Source organism: Lithobates pipiens, unplaced genomic scaffold, assembly GCF_037356315.1.
Source record: "Lithobates pipiens isolate NorthernLeopardFrog02 unplaced genomic scaffold, aLitPip1_a1.2 Scaffold_37, whole genome shotgun sequence".
Classification (NCBI taxonomy): domain Eukaryota; kingdom Metazoa; phylum Chordata; class Amphibia; order Anura; family Ranidae; genus Lithobates; species Lithobates pipiens.
In genome coordinates this window covers 570664-583144 of record NW_027507825.1, presented here as the reverse complement: position 1 = coordinate 583144, position 12481 = coordinate 570664, and positions in this window count along the sequence as shown.

Sequence of the window (12481 nt, the reverse complement as noted above, 5' to 3'; positions counted from 1 at the left end):
TGCAGAGGGACCGCACTGTGCAGAGGGACCGCACTGTGCAGAGGGACCAGCACTGTGCAGAGGGACCGCACTGTGAAGAGGGACCAGCACTGTGCAGAGGGACCGCACTGTGCATAGGGACCGCACTGTGCAGAGGGACCAGCACTGTGCAGAGGGACCAGCACTGTGCAGAGGGACCGCACTGTACAGAGGGACCAGCACTGTGCAGAGGGACCGCACTGTGCAGAGGGACCGCACTGTGCAGAGGGACCAGCACTGTGCAGAGGGACCGCACTGTGCAGAGGGACCAGCACTGTGCAGAGGGACCAGCACTGTGCAGAGGGACCGCACTGTACAGAGGGACCAGCACTGTGCAGAGGGACCGCACTGTGCAGAGGGACCAGCACTGTGCAGAGGGACCGCACTGTGCAGAGGGACCAGCACTGTGCAGAGGGACCGCACTGTACAGAGGGACCAGCACTGTGCAGAGGGACCGCACTGTGCAGAGGGACCGCACTGTGCAGAGGGACCAGCACTGTGCAGAGGGACCGCACTGTGCAGAGGGACCAGCACTGTGCAGAGGGACCAGCACTGTGCAGAGGGACCGCACTGTACAGAGGGACCAGCACTGTGCAGAGGGACCGCACTGTGCAGAGGGACCAGCACTGTGCAGAGGGACCGCACTGTGCAGAGGGACCAGCACTGTGCAGAGGGACCGCACTGTGCAGAGGGACCAGCACTGTGCAGAGGGACCAGCACTGTGCAGAGGGACCAGCACTGTGCAGAGGGACCAGCACTGTGCAGAGGGACCGCACTGTGCAGAAGGACCAGCACTGTGCAGAGGGACCAGCACTGTGCAGAGGGACCGCACTGTGCAGAGGGACCAGCACTGTGCAGAGGGACCAGCACTGTGCAGAGGGACCGCACTGTGCAGAGGGACCGCACTGTGCAGAAGGACCAGCACTGTGCAGAGGGACCAGCACTGTGCAGAGGGACCAGCACTGTGCAGAGGGACCGCACTGTGCAGAAGGACCAGCACTGTGCAGAGGGACCAGCACTGTGCAGAGGGACCGCACTGTGCAGAGGGACCGCACTGTGCAGAGGGACCGCACTGTGCAGAAGGACCAGCACTGTGCAGAGGGACCAGCACTGTGCAGAGGGACCGCACTGTGCAGAGGGACCGCACTGTGCAGAAGGACCAGCACTGTGCAGAGGGACCAGCACTGTGCAGAGGGACCGCACTGTGCAGAGGGACCAGCACTGTGCAGAGGGACCAGCACTGTGCAGAGGGACCGCACTGTGCAGAGGGACCGCACTGTGCAGAAGGACCAGCACTGTGCAGAGGGACCAGCACTGTGCAGAGGGACCAGCACTGTGCAGAGGGACCGCACTGTGCAGAGGGACCAGCACTGTGCAGAGGGACCGCACTGTGCAGAGGGACCGCACTGTGCAGAGGGACCGCACTGTGCAGAAGGACCAGCACTGTGCAGAGGGACCAGCACTGTGCAGAGGGACCAGCACTGTACAGAGGGACCAGCACTGTGCAGAGGGACCGCACTGTGCAGAGGGACCGCACTGTGCAGAGGGACCGCACTGTGCAGAGGGACCGCACTGTGCAGAGGGACCAGCACTGTGCCTTCCATATAGATTCATATAGAACAACACTTCTCTGTTCTTAATACAAAGAGGGGAATTGACCAAATCTGGAGCAGCTGTGCATGGCAACCAATCAGCTTCTATCTTCAGCTTCTTCAGTTACAGCAGAGCTCCACTCAAAACAGGAAGCTCCACTTATCTGCCTCCCCCACCAACTGGTACCACCACCGGGCCATTTACAGAGTGCAGCGCGCTTCACGCATGCGCAGTAGGTTCCCATTACAAGCAGTGGCAGCACTTGAACAGCCGGTCTGAAGATCAGCGGGGGGGGGGGGGTGAAGACACCGCGGGGTCCCTGGGCAGGTAAGTGACCCAATATTAAAATTCAGCAGCCACCAGATTTGTACCGGATTTGTAGCTGCTGACTTTTTTTTTTTGAAGGAGCTCGGAGCTCATCTTCAAAGCAGAGTCCCCGCCCCCCGCCCCGCCCCCACAAAAAAAATGAAAAGTCAGCAGCTACAAATCCGGTACAAAAAAAAAAACGTCTCCTGTGCTGCTGTGCCTTCCAGATTTAGGTTTTTAATGGCAGATATAGAAGTGGTGGGACTGGATCTCCAAGAACCCAATGTAGGACAGTCGCGGTCTTCTAGGCTGGGCAGGTGACTCCACGGAGGGGGCAATTGGGATGAACTGCCCCTCTTCAATTCTTTGCGCTTTCACCACTGGGGGTAATATTGGGGGTCATTAAAGGAGAAAATTCCAGAGGAAGAAAAACAAAAAATGACTTCCTTGTTCTACATGGAGCCGTTCTTCGGAGTATACCTGTAGAATCAGCAATCTTTACAAACTGGCTGCAGCAATAAGATACAGACACCTAATGATACCAGGGCCGTCTTTAATATTGATTGGACCCCGGGCAAACGTTTTCTTGGGCCCCCCACCTACCATACAATTTTGCTCTCCACCTGCTCTGAGACATACAATAAATAGCAGCCAGACTTAAAATCAGTTTCCTGTATCAGATCAGGCAGCGATTGCGATTGGTTGCCAGAGCTTACAGTGTATCATTACCGCTCACTGACTGGTTGTTAGAGGTTACGTTGTATCATTACCGCTCACTGACTGGTTGCTAGAGGTTACATTGTATAATTACCGCTCACTGGTTGCTAGAGGTTACATTGTATCATTACCACTCACTGACTGGTTGCTAGAGGTTACATTGTATAATTACCGCTCACTGGTTGCTAGAGGTTACATTGTATCATTACCGCTCACTGACTGGTTGCTAGAGGTTACATTGTATCATTACCGCTCACTGACTGGTTGCTAGAGGTTTCATTGTATCATTACCACTCACTGACTGGTTGCTAGAGGTTACATTGTATCATTACCACTCACTGACTGGTTGCTAGAGGTTACATTGTATTATTACCGCTCACTGACTGGTTTCTATAGGTTTACAGCACACATTACGGCTCACTGATTAGTTGCTAGATGTTATAGCACTTGATATCTGCTTGTTGATTGGTTACTAGAGATTACTGTACAGTAATACTGCTCACTGATTGGTTGCTAGAGGTTACAGCACATCATCTCCTCACTGCAGGGGGGCATGATATATGAATGCTGCCTTTATTTACATATTTATGCTGCCAGATGCAGCTATTTACATATGAATGCCAGTCATTTACATGTAAACACAGGTCTGCAGGTGGGTCATTTGTACAAAACAATAGGGCAGAGCCGGGCAGCATTTATAGCAGCACTTCACACTGAGATATCGGGACACAGCACGGGACTAAAACTTCAAGGGACAAGGGAATTTAAACTGGGGTAGTTGGCAGGTATGAGGCAGCTGCTTTGGGCCCCACAACAATGACAGGGCCCAGGGCAGCTGCCCCTTTTGCCCTGCCTTAAAGACAGCCCTGAATGATACCTAGACTTACACTAGATGGGCCTTCACACCTGTATGAGCATCCAATTCCATAATATGAACTTACCCCCCCCCCCCCCCGTGGCTATACCATCCTCCAAACTTGTGGTAAGACTTTTTACAAGATTTTGGAGGGTGTCTGTGGGAACTTATTCCCATTTGTGAAGTCAGTGAAGACCTGACTCACCATCAGCGTTCCAATTCACCCCAAAGGTGATCAGTAGGGATGAGGTCAGAGCTCTGTGAAGGACATCTTTATGGAGCGGGCTCCACTCTTTTTGGGTGGCTTCCTACAGAATTTTGGAGGGTGTCTGTAAGAATTCATGGCCATTAGTGAGGTCAGGGATTGATGTTTAATATGGAGACCTGGTTGACAACTCATTTCATTCTAAAGGTGATCAGTAGGGATGAGGTCAGGGCTCTGTGCAGGAATCTCAGTTCCTCCACACCAAACTGGTCACACCTTGTCTTTATGGAGCCGGCTTTGTACACGGGGGGTCTTTATAGACTTTGACATACTCCGCTCTTCTGGGAAGGCTTTCCACAAGATTTTGGAGGAAGTCTGTGGAAATGTGTGCCCATTTGTGACGTCAGGCACTGATGTTGGTTGAGAAGACCTGACTTGCACATCAGACCTTCACATTGGGCACCAAAAAAGTCCCAATTAACCCCAAAGGTGATCAGTAGGGATGAGGTCATTGCTCTGTGCAGGATACTCAAATTTCTCCACACACCAAACATGTCACACCGTGTCTTTATGGATCTGGCTTTGTACATGGGGGGGGCACAGTCATGTCTTTATGGAGAAGGCTTTGTACATGAGGGGGGGCACAGTCATGTCTTCATGGAGCTGGCTTTGTACATGGGGGGGCCACAGTCATGTCTTTATGGACTGGCTTTGTACACGGGGGAGGGGGGGGCACAGTCATGTCTTTGTGGAGCTGCATTTGTACATGGGGGGGGCACAGTCATGTCTTTATGGAGTGGCTTAGTACATGGGGAAGCCACAGTCATGTCTTTATGGACTGGCTTTGTACACGGGGGGGCACAGTCATGTCTTTGTGGAGCTGGATTTGTACATGGGGGGGCACAGTCATGTCTTTATGGAGCCGGCTTTGTACACAAGGGGGGGCACAGTCATGTATTTATGGAGCTGGCTTTGTACACAAGGGGGGGCACAGTCATGTATTTATGGAGCTGGCTTTGTATACAGGGGGCACAGTCATACCTTTATGGAGATGGCGTAGTACACGAGGAGGGGCAGTCATGTCTTTATGGAGCTGGCTTTGTAGACGGGGGGGGGGGGGGGGGGGGGTCAGTCATGTCTTTATGGAGCTGGCTTTGTAGACAGGGGGGGGCACAGTCATGTCTTTATGGAGCCGGCTTTGTACACAAGGGGGGGCACAGTCATGTATTTATGGAGCTGGCTTTGTATACAGGGGGCACAGTCATACCTTTATGGAGATGGCGTAGTACACGAGGAGGGGCAGTCATGTCTTTATGGAGCTGGCTTTGTAGACGGGGGGGGGGGGGGGGTCAGTCATGTCTTTATGGAGCTGGCTTTGTAGACAGGGGGGGGCACAGTCATGTCTTTATGGAGCTGGCTTTGTACAGGGGGGGCACAGTCATGCCTTTATGGAGCTGGTTTTGTATACAAGAGGGGCACAGTCATGCCTTTATGGAGGTTTTTTTTATATGGGGGGGCACAGTCATGTCTTTATGGAGCTGTCTTTGTACACGGGGGGCGGCACAGTCATGTCTTTATGGAGCTGTTTTTTTATATGGGGAGCACAATCATGCCTTTGTGGAGCTGGTTTTATATACGGGGGCACAGTCATGCCTTTATGGAGCTGGCTTTGTACACGGGGGGGGCACAGTCATGCCTTTATGGAGCTGGCTTTGTAAACGGGGGGGGGGGGGGCACAGTCATGCCCAGGGGCGGACTGACCACTCATGGGGCCCCTGGGCAACAGGAGATTATGGGGCCCCCAGGCAAACAGAGATTATGGGGCCACACAGTATACACACACAGTATACAATCACACAGTATACACAGACATGTTTCTATTGGCTGAGAAGGTACTGGAGAGGCGGGGCAGTTATAATCTCTGGGATTTTTAGACCAAAAGGATGTCGGTAAGGGACATTTGAGAAACAGATGTAAACAAAAACACAGATTTTTACATACTGTCCCTGATTTTACTGAGGCTGGCAACCCTGATGGGGCCCCCTAGTGGCCCGGGGCCCTTGGGCAGTGCCAGAGTGGGCGAATGGTCAGTCCGCCCCTGGTCATGCCTTTATGGAGCTGGCTTTGTCACATTTGTCTGCAATGTCTTTGTATGATGGAGGATCACCTCACCAGGACCCTTCACTGGAGACCCCTGAACTTAATTATTTGGAGGGGTGGTATACATACTTTCCTCAAGTAATTCACCTTTTTTTTTATTTATTTTTTTTTTATGATTTTTACAAAAGTCCACACAGCCATTTGAGGAGCACCTCAAGCCATATACATAGTGCTATAATCTCATTACATTACGTTATTGTGTATAAATTTGCTTAAATAACCATCATTACATTATTCTGCTTCCTACATACTTATTTCTAAGGAGGGAAAACAGCAAAAAAACAACTGAAATAAAAGGAAAAGAAAACAAAAAGTGGGGACCAAGGAAAAACGTTAAAAGGTCCACTCAGCTACTACCAGTACCCCAACTCCCTCCATCTGTACTTCTCTAACCTTTTTTTATAACCCCACTAACCTTTTAATGATCCATCCCTCCCCCCACCTCCCCCCAAAATCTCCCTTGTGATAAAGTGATGAGCATCACAACGATACACAGTATCTATTTACTACCAGTGTATTATATATATTCTTATTCCTAACTTATTTCTCTCTCATTTACCAATTCCAGTCCTCCTCTCCGCTCCCCCTGTTATTCCCTGGTCGTACCCACCTAGTCTTTGGGTATGGTCTCCCTGTAATTCACATCTAACTGTGTTTTTGAGAGACTCAGGAGCCCTCGACCACGGGTGCTCTAAATGATACAAATTCCGGTATTTCTGTGCAGTGGGATTCGTTTCTCTCAGCAATGTGGAGAAGTGTCAGAATACAGTATAGATATCAGAACTCCCAGAGATGTGGGGACGTCTGGTGGTATGCCCTCATTGCTGGGTACCTGCTGGTAAGGAAATTGTAAGTTCTGTATATAATTGTATTCTATTTTGTATGTATTGCACTCGCCACTAATAATGTTTTCATTACGTTTCCATTTTTTCTAGTCCTAATTAGAATTTTTTTGACCTGCACCATTCGGAGCTTTCTTTTTTCTTCATTTCCATCCTTGTCAAACCCCCTCCATTTTTGGGGTCCGCAATCCAAATGGGCCACGCCTGATCCGGACTTCCTGAGGGACCTCCTGAAAGTCGCCCGCCACGGCTATTCCATCATTTGGAGTCTCCTGTGAAGCCGCTTCGACCACTTCCCATCTACCATCTGGTCTCACGTGTAGACCCCAAGCGTGCCTGACTCTACTGTCGTAAGACTGGGGAGTCCACCTCATCTGGTAAGAGTATTCCATCTACTTTCTAGACCACTCCAGACAAGCTGATACACCCTACTACATCTGATCAGTGAAACGTCTACTTCGTTTGAAGAATGTCCTTTATTTTATTTCACGTGTATTAGTTACACTATAGAGGACTCTATTCTCCGTTTTCTATCTATGATTGTCCCCACCTGGACATTGTATTGCACGTGTTTTTAAGTTTGCGTGTATTAATCACACTCTAGAGGATTTAATTTACTTTTTTTAGCACTTACGATTGCTTAATTTTGTTTATTTTCTTCTGTGAAGATACCATTATTTAAATGAGCGCTACACTATTTTGTTGTTTATTCTAATTAGAATTAGCCTGCCTATGTTACGCCCCTTGTTACCATACAAGTACAATTGTAATATTCATCTGATACCTCCGTAATCATGTGTATAAAATCCTTCAATGGTGTCACATAAAACAGAACAGTTATTTCAGTTATTTTGGAAAAAAATAAATACATTCCAGAACACTGCATATTATTTTTTTTTTTATCATTTAATTTTTATTAGAGAAATAAATATTTCCAAGAAAAATAAAAAGCAAATCATTCTCAGTTTAGTGAATGGGGAGATAATTCCCGGTGCAAAGATGATGCCCAATCACATGCAAGGATAATAAAAAGGATAATATTTCTGTTGACACGTGATTGGAGGATGTGAGTCAGCAGAGCTTCACCTCATTCACTACATTGTGGGAAAATTCCCTTGCAATGTAAGCAGACTATCAGGGGCGGACTGACAACTCATGGGGCCCCCGGGCAATAAGAGATTATGGGGCCCCCAGGCAATCAGAGATTATGGGGCCACACAGTATACAAAAACACACACACACAGTACACAATCACACAGTATACACATACATGTACACATAGTATGCACAGACATGTTTCTATTGGCTGAGAAGGTACTAGAGAGGATTTTTACATACTGTCCCTGGTTTACTGAGGCTGGCAACCCTGATGGGGCCCCCTAGTGGTCCAGGGCCCTGGGGCAGTGCCCAAGTGGCTGAATGGTCAGTCCGCCCCTGCAGACTATTTACCTTCAGTAAATCACCCCCAAAGTTCAGTAATTATGCTCGGATCAGGGTGACAAAGGGTGGGGGAGGGGGGCAGGATTGTGTCCTGTATGGGCAAAAAAATGTGTAGATCAGTTAGATCATCTATGTATCTATCTATCTATCTATCTATCTATCTATCTATCTATCTATCTATCTATCTATCTATCTATCTATCCATCCATCTATCCATCTTTGTCTTCTGATGGACATTTTCCACCCCATGGATGAATATCTCGGTGGGGAACACATTTAACCCCCTCCTGCCCCCCCCCCCCCGTTCTCCTCCCCCATCTCTTCTCCTCCATGTCTCTCCATTCCCTCTATTTCCTCCTGACGTTTCCCAGCTTTCTGTATTCCGCCCCATCCAGCGCTGAGCTCGTCAGCTGGAAGAGAATCTTCAGTCTGTTTACAGATTCACAAAATTTTCCGGCCCCGTATTCCATGTACGATGACCCCCGATGACCCGCGTCCTCGGGGGGGCGGGGGGCGGGTGAGTGTGGACGAAGGGGGACAGAAAAGTGTAAAAAATATCTCCAATAGAAGGAAAGGGAGAAATGATTTTGTGAATTAGAAGTTGCGCTGATGACTGACGGCGGGGTCACCCGAGGTGAACTCCTCGCAGATCCGCACACTCGCTTCACATCCAAATACTGAAATTGACTTGACGGGAAGAGCGAAAGATTTGGGAGAAACTTCTGCATTGGATTGAGATCGAAGAGAACTGGATAAGGTGTGAAAAAGAATAACATGATACAATGTAACAACCCCAAATACAAACATTGTGTCCCCTGGCCTTTCTATATATAGTCTATAGACAAAAAACAACATGAAACAATGTAACAACCCCTTTCTATATACAATCTATAGAAAAAAAACAACATGAAACAATGTAACAACCCCTTTCTATATACAATCTTCAGACAAAAACAACATGAAACAATGCAACAAACCCCGATACAAACTTTGGGGTTTATTTACTAAAAGAGGAGGGTGCAAAATCTGGTGCAGCTCTGCACAGAAACCAATCAGAATCCAGGATTTATTGTGAAAGCTTCATTGAACAATCTGAAGTTAGAAGCTGATTGGCTCTCATGCACAGCTGCACCAGATTTTGCACTCTCCAGTTTTACTAAATCCCCCCATTGTGTCCCCAGACCTTTATATATATATAGTCGATAAACAAAAACAACATGAAACAATGTAACAACACCTTTCTACAGACAGTCGACAGACAAACACAATGTAAAACAATGTAAGAACACCGGATAAAAACATTGGAGTTGATTTACTAAAATCGGAAAGTGCAAATTTGGGCGCCGCTCTGCATAGAAACCAATCAGCTTCCACGTTTTATTGTCAAAGCTGCATTGAAGAAGCTGAAGTTAGAAGCTGATTGGCTGCCATGCAGAGCTGCACCGGATTTAGCATGCTCCCGTTTAAATCTCCACCATTGTGTCCCCAGACCTTTCTATATATAGTCTATAGACAAAAAGCAAGACATATAGACATGAAACGATGTAACAACACCTTTCCATATATATAGGTTATAAACAAAAACAACATGAAACAATGTAACAGCATATTACTATATATATATATATAAATCAATAGACAAAAACAACACTAAATAATGTAACAACATATTACTAAATATAGTCAATAGACAAAAACAACATGAAACAATGTAACAATGCCTTTCTATATAGAGTCTATAGACAAACACAACAAGAAACAATGTAAGAACACCAGATAAAAACATTGGAGTTGGTTTACTAAAACCAGAAAGTGAACATTTCCAGTTTTTTTAGTTTTTGTCAGAGCTTAATTGAAGAAGCTGAAGTGAGAAGTTGATTGGCTGCCATGCAGAGCTGCACCAGATTTAGCACTCTCCAGATTTAGTAAATCTCGACCATTGCGTCCCCAGACCTTTCTACAGTATATATAGTCTATAGACAAAAGAATGTTTTTTTTTGTCCTCTATTCCTCCTTCTCTATTCTTTTCCCTTCTTCCTTTTGTTTTTGCTTTTGTTGTTTTGGTAAAAAATTGAAAAAAATTGCTCTATAAGCAGAGATATTAATATTTAAATAACATATTTGTTGTTTGTTTGAATTGTTCCATTTATTTCCTTCTGTAGGAGATCAAATGCCTGACTAGATTTTTCTGTTCTTTTTGTATTTGTGTTTGAAGTGGAAATAAAAAGTAAGTAAATAAAAAAAAGAAACAATTGGGATTGATTTACTAAAGGAAACTGAGGTAAAGCTTCACTTTTCAAAGAATAGCCAATCAGGTGCAAGGAAAACAAAAATGCAATTTTTCCTGCACATGATTGGACGATGGAGCTCAGCAGAACTTCTGCTCATTTACCAAGCTCTGGAGCTTTGCAAAGTGCACAGCCTATTTGCCTTTAGTAAATCAATCCCTATGACTCTCTAAGATGCTCTTTTTAAACCAGCTCTTCCTGGTTAGAAGCCCAATATTACTATGCCAGATTTTTGTTGCCCTGTCCCAACTTTTGTTGTCACCAATTTACTTTCTTAAAATGCTCAATTTTCTCAGTTTAAACATTTGATGTATTTTATATTTTCCATGGTGAATAAAAACTGGATTTGCAAATGAGATGATGAGATGAGATTTGCAAATCATTACATTCTGTTTTTATGTAGATTTTACAAAACAACCGACTTATTTTTTATTTATTTTTTGGAATTGGGGTTCCTACTTTGTTTCAGGTTCTTTTTGTCTATAGACTATAAATAGAAAGGTGTTGTTACATTGTTTCATGTTGTTTGTGTCTATAGACTATATATAGAAAGGTGTTATTACTTTGTTTCATGTTGTTTTTGTCTATAGACTATATATAGAAAGGTGTTGTTACATTGTTTCATGCTGTTTCTGTCTATAGACTATGTATAGAAAGGTGTTGTTACTTTGTTTCATGTTGTTTTTGTCTATAGACTATATATATAAAGGTGCTGTTACATTGTTTCATGTTGTTTTTGTCTATAGACTATATATATAAAGGTGCTGTTACATTGTTTCATGTTGTTTTTGTCTATAGACTATATATATAAAGGTGCTGTTACATTGTTTCATGTTGTTTTTGTCTATAGACTATATATAGAAAGGTGTTGTTACATTGTTTCATGCTGTTTCTGTCTATAGACTATGTATAGAAAGGTGCTGTTACATTGTTTCATGTTGTTTTTGTCTATAGACTATATATAGAAAGGTGTTGTTACATTGTTTCATGCTGTTTCTGTCTATAGACTATGTATAGAAAGGTGTTGTTACATTGTTTCATGTTGTTTTTGTCTATAGACTATATATATAAAGGTGTTGTTACATTGTTTCATGTTGTTTTTGTCTATAGACTATATATAGAAAGGTGTTGTTACATTGTTTCATGTTGTTTGTGTCTATAGACTATATATAGAAAGGTGTTGTTACTTTGTTTCATGTTGTTTTTGTCTATAGACTACATATAGAAAGGTGTTGTTACTTTGTTTCATGTTGTTTTTGTCTATAGACTATATATAGAAAGGTGTTGTTACATTGTTTCATGTTGTTTGTGTCTATAGACTATATATAGAAAGGTGTTGTTACATTGTTTCATGTTGTTTGTGTCTATAGACTATATATAGAAAGGTGTTGTTACATTGTTTCATGTTGTTTTTGTCTATAGACTATATATAGAAAGGTGTTGTTACATTGTTTCATGCTGTTTCTGTCTATAGACTATATATAGAAAGGTGTTGTTACTTTGTTTCATGTTGTTTGTGTCTATAGACTATATATAGAAAGGTGTTGTTACATTGTTTCATGCTGTTTCTGTCTATAGACTATATATAGAAAGGTGTTGTTACATTGTTTCATGTTGTTTTTCTCTATAGACTATATATAGAAAGGTGTTGTTACATTGTTTCGTGTTGTTTTTCTCTATAGACTATTAATTGGGAGGTCTGGGGACACAATGGGGAGATTTACTAAAGGTAAATAGTCTGGGCACGGTGTCTCCTTCTCCCTGAAATAACCACGTGCCTGCGGAGGAGCGGGGGCTGGGGGTTGTCCTGGAGCACAAGTCCATGAGAACCTTCATGACTCATTAGGACTGTTTCATTACAGTAACCGGAACTTCCATGTTTAGTGTGAATTTTAATGACGGGTCCACTTGATTGGATCCTAAATTGTAACCCTTATACTCTCAGCTAATAACGTTTCTTGAAGCCAAATATTTTTCCAAAATAACATGAAAAATGTCACGTGTCAGAATTTACCCGACCAGATTTGTAATAAACGCAACACAATATTGAATGACC